The sequence below is a fragment of the Gambusia affinis genome, linkage group LG01 (assembly GCF_019740435.1).
Source record: "Gambusia affinis linkage group LG01, SWU_Gaff_1.0, whole genome shotgun sequence".
In the NCBI taxonomy this organism is placed as follows: Eukaryota; Metazoa; Chordata; class Actinopteri; order Cyprinodontiformes; family Poeciliidae; genus Gambusia; species Gambusia affinis.
This window is the reverse complement of record NC_057868.1, coordinates 41,687,550-41,695,387: the sequence shown is the minus strand read 5'-3', so window position 1 is coordinate 41,695,387 and position 7,838 is coordinate 41,687,550. Positions and strand designations below refer to the sequence as shown.

The 7,838-nt window shown below is 45.1% G+C and overlaps 1 long non-coding RNA gene across 1 annotated transcript; it reads left to right on the top strand.

Annotated features, from left to right (window-relative positions):
- The first annotated feature begins 2,387 nt into the window (after positions 1-2,387).
- LOC122843115 lies at positions 2,388-7,557 on the top strand. The gene is made up of 6 exons (XR_006372670.1): positions 2,388-2,605; positions 2,933-3,038; positions 3,104-3,251; positions 3,592-3,716; positions 7,116-7,381; positions 7,459-7,557. It is a non-coding gene; the product is annotated as an uncharacterized LOC122843115 (long non-coding RNA).
- Positions 7,558-7,838: the final 281 nt, after the last annotated feature.

Sequence of the window (7,838 nt, the reverse complement as noted above, 5' to 3'; positions counted from 1 at the left end):
ACAGGTTATAATTCACACCCTGACTGGTTATGGGCAGACATTGTAGCCTTTACCCAAAGAGTTCATCAGAGGAAACTAAAGAGATGCAACGTTGTGTTGATCCATTTATAGTCTAACCGGGAGCCGGCAGTTTATCTTGAGGAAATAAATGACGGTGCAGAAGTTAATCCGACCGTGACATGCGCAGTGTTAACCCGAACCCGCACAACTGATGCAGACACAAAGAATCAAACTGAAGTCATTCAGCGGTTTTTACCAATGGAGCCAAAGACGTTTCCTGCTGCGCCCAGGAGGAGAGCGGCAGATGTGACATCTGTCCGGTTCAGGGAAGCGAAACCGCGCAAAAAGATCCACGTAAAAGCGCGAACCGGACCGCAGGGTCCAAAAGTCACCGGGTTCAACTGATCGGTTTGATCAGCAGATCAACTGACTGATTTCTCTGCAGATACGACCAGGAGGAATTTAAGAAGCTGAGGGTTCACAGACAGGTGAAGTGCTGCTAATTAAAGTTTAATCGTTTAATTTAATTTATTATGAGTTATTGGGGCCACAGTCAGTGGTTTGTGTCACTATGGAGAAAAAGCTCGATGCATTTCTGTGTTTTCTGTGTGATGGATCTGGATTCACAGGTCAACTAGTCAATAAAAAGGAGAAATAGCCCATGTTAATATAATTATTATTTTTATTATTACGTTTATTTGATAGGGTGTTATAGTTCTGTCAAGGACAATAAACAACCAGAAAAAGTTAATTATTAACAACATTATTGTTACACACATAAAAAGGATCCCGTTAACTTTATCCGTATCAACCTGATAATGTTCAACCCAAATTTAAATCACAACAATGTTCACTGCAAACATGATCACATGCAATTCAAACTGGAGACCAACAGGATCAGGTCTCAATTATTTAAGATTAACAGCAACACAAGATATAGATATTCAGTGAAGTGACCCAAAAACAAACTAAATAAATGAAAAGTTGTTAGCCGACCTCACAAGTACTAAGAAGAGACAAACGATCCAAACGGGGGGAACCAACAAAAAGAAAACCAAACTCTAAAACGACAGCAGGAAGCAGTGTCAACACTGTAAAAACAAACACACAAAAGTTACTAAATACTTATTAAATCCTTTTAATCAAGTTCATCTAAAACACATTAAAATCACTGCATACCTGCATCACATTAACCAGAACGCTGAGATCAACCTTAGTGTAGCAGATCTGGTGCAACCCTAGCAGATAAAAACAATCTGAAAACATACAAATCATAAACATACAAATGTTTAAACCTCAAACAACCAGACGGCCGGTAAGGCGACCGCCGGAACACCATTAACAATGCAGCCCTGTGTAAAAACACACATCAGCCCAACTTACTTAAGAGAATCGCTTTAAAACATTTTCCTCCAACCTTCCACAGCCAGCAAACAGCGTGGGCCCAACACACACACACACACACACACACACACACACACACACACACACACACACACACACACACACACACACACACACACACACACACACACCTGGTCTCACACAGGACATTAGCGTGGAGGGAGCAACAAGTTCATGTCATCAACTGGGAGGAGGTTACTGGTTTCTCAGTCACAAACTGGTTGCAAACCTGAGGCCAGCAGGTGTCAGTCAGTTATGGTAGATCTGACCTTTGACCTCAGTATGAGAAGCTACAGACTGATAGGAGGAACCAAAGAGCTCTGAAAAGGTAAAGAAGCCATTTGTTTGTTAAAATTTTATGAAATCTATTTGTTCTATTTGATGTTTGTTATGAATGACGTATAATCACAAACAAACAGGGTAATTAGTCCAACGTTTAGAAACTACAGCGGCTGTAATGAGCCACAGCAAATGTAAACAAAGTTAAAATAACCCGAACAGGTGATCAACTCAAAACCATTCGTACCTTTTTACTCTCTCTCTTTGTAGTTTAAACACACCTGTTACCATGGCAACCGCCTGCGCCCCGCAAGACGAATAAAGATTACGTTAAAAACAAAACATTCAGTCCGTTACGATATCAAGTTTATTTCTGGGTTATTAATCGTTGGTTCCCTGAACACAGTGATGGTTGATTGACCAGCTGTACTTGGTGCTAGAGAGGCTAACAGGAGGAACAGTTTAGTCCAAAACCTTTTCTGCTAAAATAAAATCTTTAGTGTGAGTCAGATACACGTTGCATATTGATCTGTTTAGCTAACGTAAGACTGTAGCAGACAGGCTACAAGGTGTAGAAGTTGTATCAGTACTGCTATTATGCTGTACTTAGCTAACAGAAAACTGTTTGTGAGACGGCCAATCACGTGACCACGTAGAATGGAGAATGTCTTCATTTATCTAATATATTTTATTTCCCCAGTTGTTTTTGTTTCAGAATCTGCTGCGTCACTCGTCGGTTGGGGAGCGGAAGTGTGTCATTTTTCAAGTTGCAGCTCTGAAGAAGAAACTTTGGAACCGTTTTCTGTCCGGCTGCTTCTGATGAGAACAAATCCAAGAATAAAAAGATAAAATACACACAGCGTGGAGCAAAGAAACTGAAGAAGGACTCCTGTCTGAGTGCAACACATCAATCATGGTGGAGGTGTATATCCGTTTAAACACTTAAAAATCAATTTCATAAGATTAGAATTTACAAAACTGGGAAAGTCCAAAAGGCCAAATTTAGCCAAAATGTGCCAGTGAGGGAATCTGATTGGCTGTCGATATAACGATCAAATAGAACATGGCCGATTTTTAAAAAACAAAACAGTCTAGTGATCTCTGTTCTTGACAGAAACAGGAATTATCCGGTTCCGACCTGAGCCGTTTTTTGGTTCTGCTCTCTGGCAGAACTTTTAAGTTTCTGTTCTGATTTAATTTTTCTTCAAAGTTTCTGGATAAAAATGAGAGTCAATGTTTTTGTTCTCAGAACCCGTCCGGATTACCTTGGGTTCTGTTGGTACCTGGAGGTTTTGCGCCTCATCATTGATGTTCAGTGTGGAACTGGGGGCTCCGTCTACAACCTGGATGTCCCGGTAAGAACCCGGTTCTGTGATTAAAACCTTCGATGTGTCACATGACCACTGGCCCTTTTCAACAGGTGTTTAACTATCTGTGCTACCCATCGATCCGTCCTACCCTGTGACGCGCACATCGCTGCTACGTCACAATCTGCTGACTCAGCAGATTTCTCCTCATCCTTCCTGTGGAAGTTTCGTTTCGTCTGTTTTATTTCGTCGAAGATTAAGGTAAGCTTTATTTAATTTATTTTATTTACACCTGGCTTTGTATCCCCGTCCCTGTACTTCAAAAATGTTAGTTTAATTACACAGTTTTTTATTAAACTTTGCTACATAGATGTTGGTAGCGATAGAAGCCGTGTAATATTACAGTATATTAATGATATCCTATCAGTTTGGTGACACTTTGTGGCCGCTGCTGATAACAGACATATAAAGTATTAATGTGCTTAAAGGAGTTGCGGTGATCTGTATTTGTAGATCTTTCTATTTTAATTCCAATAAAAACCCGTTTGCTGTCTGGTACTGATTCCGGTTTGACTGTGGCTCCGTCTATTTCCTGGAGAAGAAGTTGCTGAGCCGAAAGTTTGTCAGAAGAAAGTTGCCGTGTCGTGATGGAGGTCAGGTGACTGGAGACGCCACCGTCACCTTTAATTAGCCCACTTCCGGTCCCTCAGCGGGGAGATTAGAGAGGTGAGCACCTTAACGAGATGGCAGCTGATTGGCTGAGGCTGGAGGTTAATTGGCTGAAGGACCTGGAAGTAATTAAAAGCTGTCAGTTCAGGTGAAACGAGACCAAAGTAATTTAGCAAAAACCAGCGAGAGGAACGGCAACAAAAGCTGGAAGATTTTTCACTCAACAGATTCATAAGAATCCGCCAGAAAATGTTCAATAATCAATCAATCAATCAATCAATCAAATTTTCTTTGTATGGCACATTTCAGCAACAAGCCTTTTCAAAGTCACAGAAACAGAGAGAACAGCACATTATTATTGATCCCTGTTCCAGTTATTGATCAGATCGGCTCCAATATTAATCAGATTATTGATCCCTGTTCCAGTTATTGATCAGATCGGCTCCAATATTAATCAGATTATTGATCCCTGTTCCAGTTATTGATCAGATCGGCTCCACCAGCTGCTTTCAGTCTGGATTTAAAGGATCTCAGTGTTTCAGCTGGTTTACAGTTTTCTGGAAGTTTGTTCCAGATTTGTGGTGCATAGAAGCTGAATGTTGTTTCTCCATGTTTGGTTCTGGTTCTGATGCAGAACCAGAACCAGAACCTGAGGGGTCTGGAAGGTCGACCCAACAGCAGCAGAATTTTAATGTGTTGTGGTTCTGATCCGTTCAGTGATTTAGAAACCAGGTGGTGTTTCCATCTTCCTGGTTTTAGTCAGAACTCCAGCTGCAGCTGCAGGATTGAATTGGACCAAAGTGACTTTCAAAGCGTTTTTCTGTCTGTCACAACGAGATCCGATCGTCGTAGAAACTGAATTAAAAACTTTCGTGTTTTTGCAGTGAAACTGAAATCAGAGGATCTGATGGGCTCCAGGTGATTCCAGGTGATTCCAGGTGATTCCAGGTGCCAGAGCGAGTCGGTTCTGATCCACATTATTTATGAACTAAATCTTTGATCAGCAGATCGGAACCTGCAGTGAGACTGAAGGAGGCTCCGTGTTGGACCGGGCCGGTTCTGAAGGAAGAACCTTCATCACAGCCGGCTGAGGAAGACGAGCTGATGATGTAATGCTGGGGTTGCCACGGAGATCCCGCGTGTCTAGAGGGGCGGAGCCTCAGAGGCGGCTTAAAAAATTCAGCAGTTTTCAGCAGTGAGAGGCTAAATATAGACGTCCTGCCTTCTGGGTCGATCAGAACCGGTTAGAACCAGAACCAGAACACAACTGTAACTTCAGAAGACCATGAAGGACGACGTCCTGACTCAGCAGCTTGGTTCCGGTCCAGTTTCAGATCTGCGCTGAACCCCAGACTTTTGGAGGGTATTCAGCTGGTGTGGAGAACCAGAACTGGGTCGGGGTCCAGAACCGGGTCGGGGTCCAGAAAGGAAAAGGTTCCCAGTCAGGAATCTGTTTGGTTTTGTGACCTGAAAAGAACTGGAACCGTTCAGTCAGGAAAGAGTTCAGAAGAAAACTTGATGGAAGGAGAAACTGACTGAGCAGCTGAAGGAACCATCAGTTGTCTGGTGAGGAGGTTCTGGTGGTTCTGGACTCTGATCCGGTTTTAAAAAACTAAAGATTGAAGAATAAGGAATTTGTTCAAGGAATCGGATCTCAGAACTGATCCTGATCAGAACCGCTGATGGAGCAGCTGGCAGATGATCAACCCGTTTCCCTGGCAACAGGTTCTGACGGCCTGGTTCAGTCCAGTCAGTGTGGCCCCCAGGGGCCCGCAGCATCGACCGCTGCAACCGGAGACGCTGCAGCTGACTGCAGCAACATGAAGCTGGAGGGGAGAAGAAACCCGGTTCTGGTTCTGGTTCTGGTGCGGTTGGCTGTCAGAACCTTCATGGACCCAAAGACTGAATGGATCCAGAACTTAGTAGCAGGTCCAGTTATCTGGACCCAATCAGAACCAGAACCTGCTTCATGCAGCCGGGTCAAACTGCTAGGTTCTGACTCTGAACTGAACTTGGACCCGGCCCATCAGAACCGGGCCCGCTGCAGCTTTAATTAAGGTTTAAGTTGCTGAGACTGGACCGGAGCCAAGACTCGTACCGGGCCATGGAGGAGGGTTCTGATCTGACGGTTCTGGTCCGTACCTCCTCCAGGTAACAGGAAGTGGCTCAGGTGAATTAACACCTGTGATCATGTTGCCATGGATGCGGGTCAGAAGACCAGACGGATCAGATTCCTGCCATCGGTTCTGGTCCGTCTGCCGGAACCAGAACCTGCAGCACAGCAGACTGGACCTCCTCCAGGCTGTATCGAAGTCAGCTGCTGATTGGTCAGTTGGCTGTGGGGGCGGGGCCAGAGGTGTCTGCCATTTGGACTGATGGCGTTAAAACGATTCGATCCTCAAGTTTTAAATTTAATGTAATTATAATTATTTATGTTTTAATTACAACATAATTAATTATAATTACATCTTTTAATCACGTCCTCAGTCCTCCATCCTTTCCTCCATCCTTTCCTCCATCTTGTCCTCCATCCTTTCCTCCATTCTTTCCTCCATTCTTTCCTCCATTCTTTCCTCCATCCTGTCCTCTGTCCCAGGATGAATTATTTACGACTTTCCAGTGTCTCCTCTTCTAATCAATTTGCCACAAAAAGCTCCACCTTCATCCTCCTCTTCCTCAGGTAGAACCACTTTGAAAGACAAAACCCGGTCTGGTCTAATCCGGTCCTGGTTTTCCTCCCGACCGGACCAGCAGAAGGAAAACATCCAGCTGTTCCTCCTGCAGGCCACCAGGGGGCTCCTGCAGAACTTTCCACATTTATGTAATCAACCTTCTGGGGTCAGAGTTCATCCTGTAGGCGCTCTGCTGGTGGCCAGAGGGTCCAGCAGGGGGCGCCAGCTATCAACGTGAAGCTTTGGAGTCCTCTGACTTGATCGGACGCTCTGAAGGAACAGAACCGCTTATTAGTTCATCTCTTGGTTCTCCTTCAGGGACCCATCAGGATCACAGATCTAGAGTTATAGATCTAGATGCACCTTCAGTTCTTCCAGCTGGAAACCAGCGATCAGGCTGACCTCTGACCTCTGACCTGACCCTTCAGAGCCACATAAAGATGTTTCAAAGTGGGAACTTTTCCAGAATCAGTGAACTAAAGTCTCAGCCAAGCACCATGTTCTAGTCATCAGAACCAGAACCAGAACCAAACACTGACAAGCAGCATTCAGCTTCTATGCACCACAAATCTGGAACAAACTTCCAGAAAACTGTAAAACAGTTGAATAAACTTCCTGTCCCCTCATCAGACAAACCCTGGGACCAGGATCCGGTCGGGTCTTCCGGATCCGGTCGGGTTATGTTGGATTTAAGTTTCTTGACCCACATGCAGTTTCACACATCAGACCAGAGAGTCTTGCTTTGGAAGTTTATTAAAATCAGTCTTGGTCGGGTTTATTCCAGATCGCTCTCTGGAGTCGGGAGCGGCTCGCTGGCTTAACGGGTTTCCCAGGCGGAGGGGGGCGCAGAGGAAGAGGAGAGGATCCAGGTAGGTGCCAAGTCTCCGGGCTGGAGGCGGGGATCAGTCCATGATTCGAGCCTTGGCTTGATGGGCTCCGGGCCGGATCCAAACCGACAATCGGGATCAACAAGTGGGGACCATCGAGCGATGACAGACAGCTCCGCCGCTTCTTATGAGGTCAGCAGCCGATTGGTGGAATCCGCTTCAGGTACGCCAGCCAGTCAGAACTCTTCCACAAAGATTGTCTACGGGAAGAGTTCTCACACCAAAACTGAATCCTAACAGGTCGGGTCTTCTGGACCCGGTGACCCCGTCGGATCTTCTGGACTGGAGTCATTATTTAATAGACAATGATGAAGAGGAGCTGATTGTGATGATGAAGATCTTTAGAGTTTTCCTTAAAGGGAACAACAAAGTTTTTAAGTCTTTGGGTCTGTGACTGACAAGTGTCTGAGCGTGTGTGTGTGTGTGTGTGTGTGTGCGTGTGTGTGTGTGTGTAGGGAGGAAGAGAAAGTAAAAGGCTAAAAGAGCAGGAATGACAATGGAGAGCAGAGAGAAAGCAGTGAGAGAGTGAGAGGAGAGTGGAAGGAGGGTCGAGCAAGCGAATGGAGGAGGAGGAGCGTGAGGAAGAGGAGGATGACAGGAGATGTGGTTGTTGCCGCGGC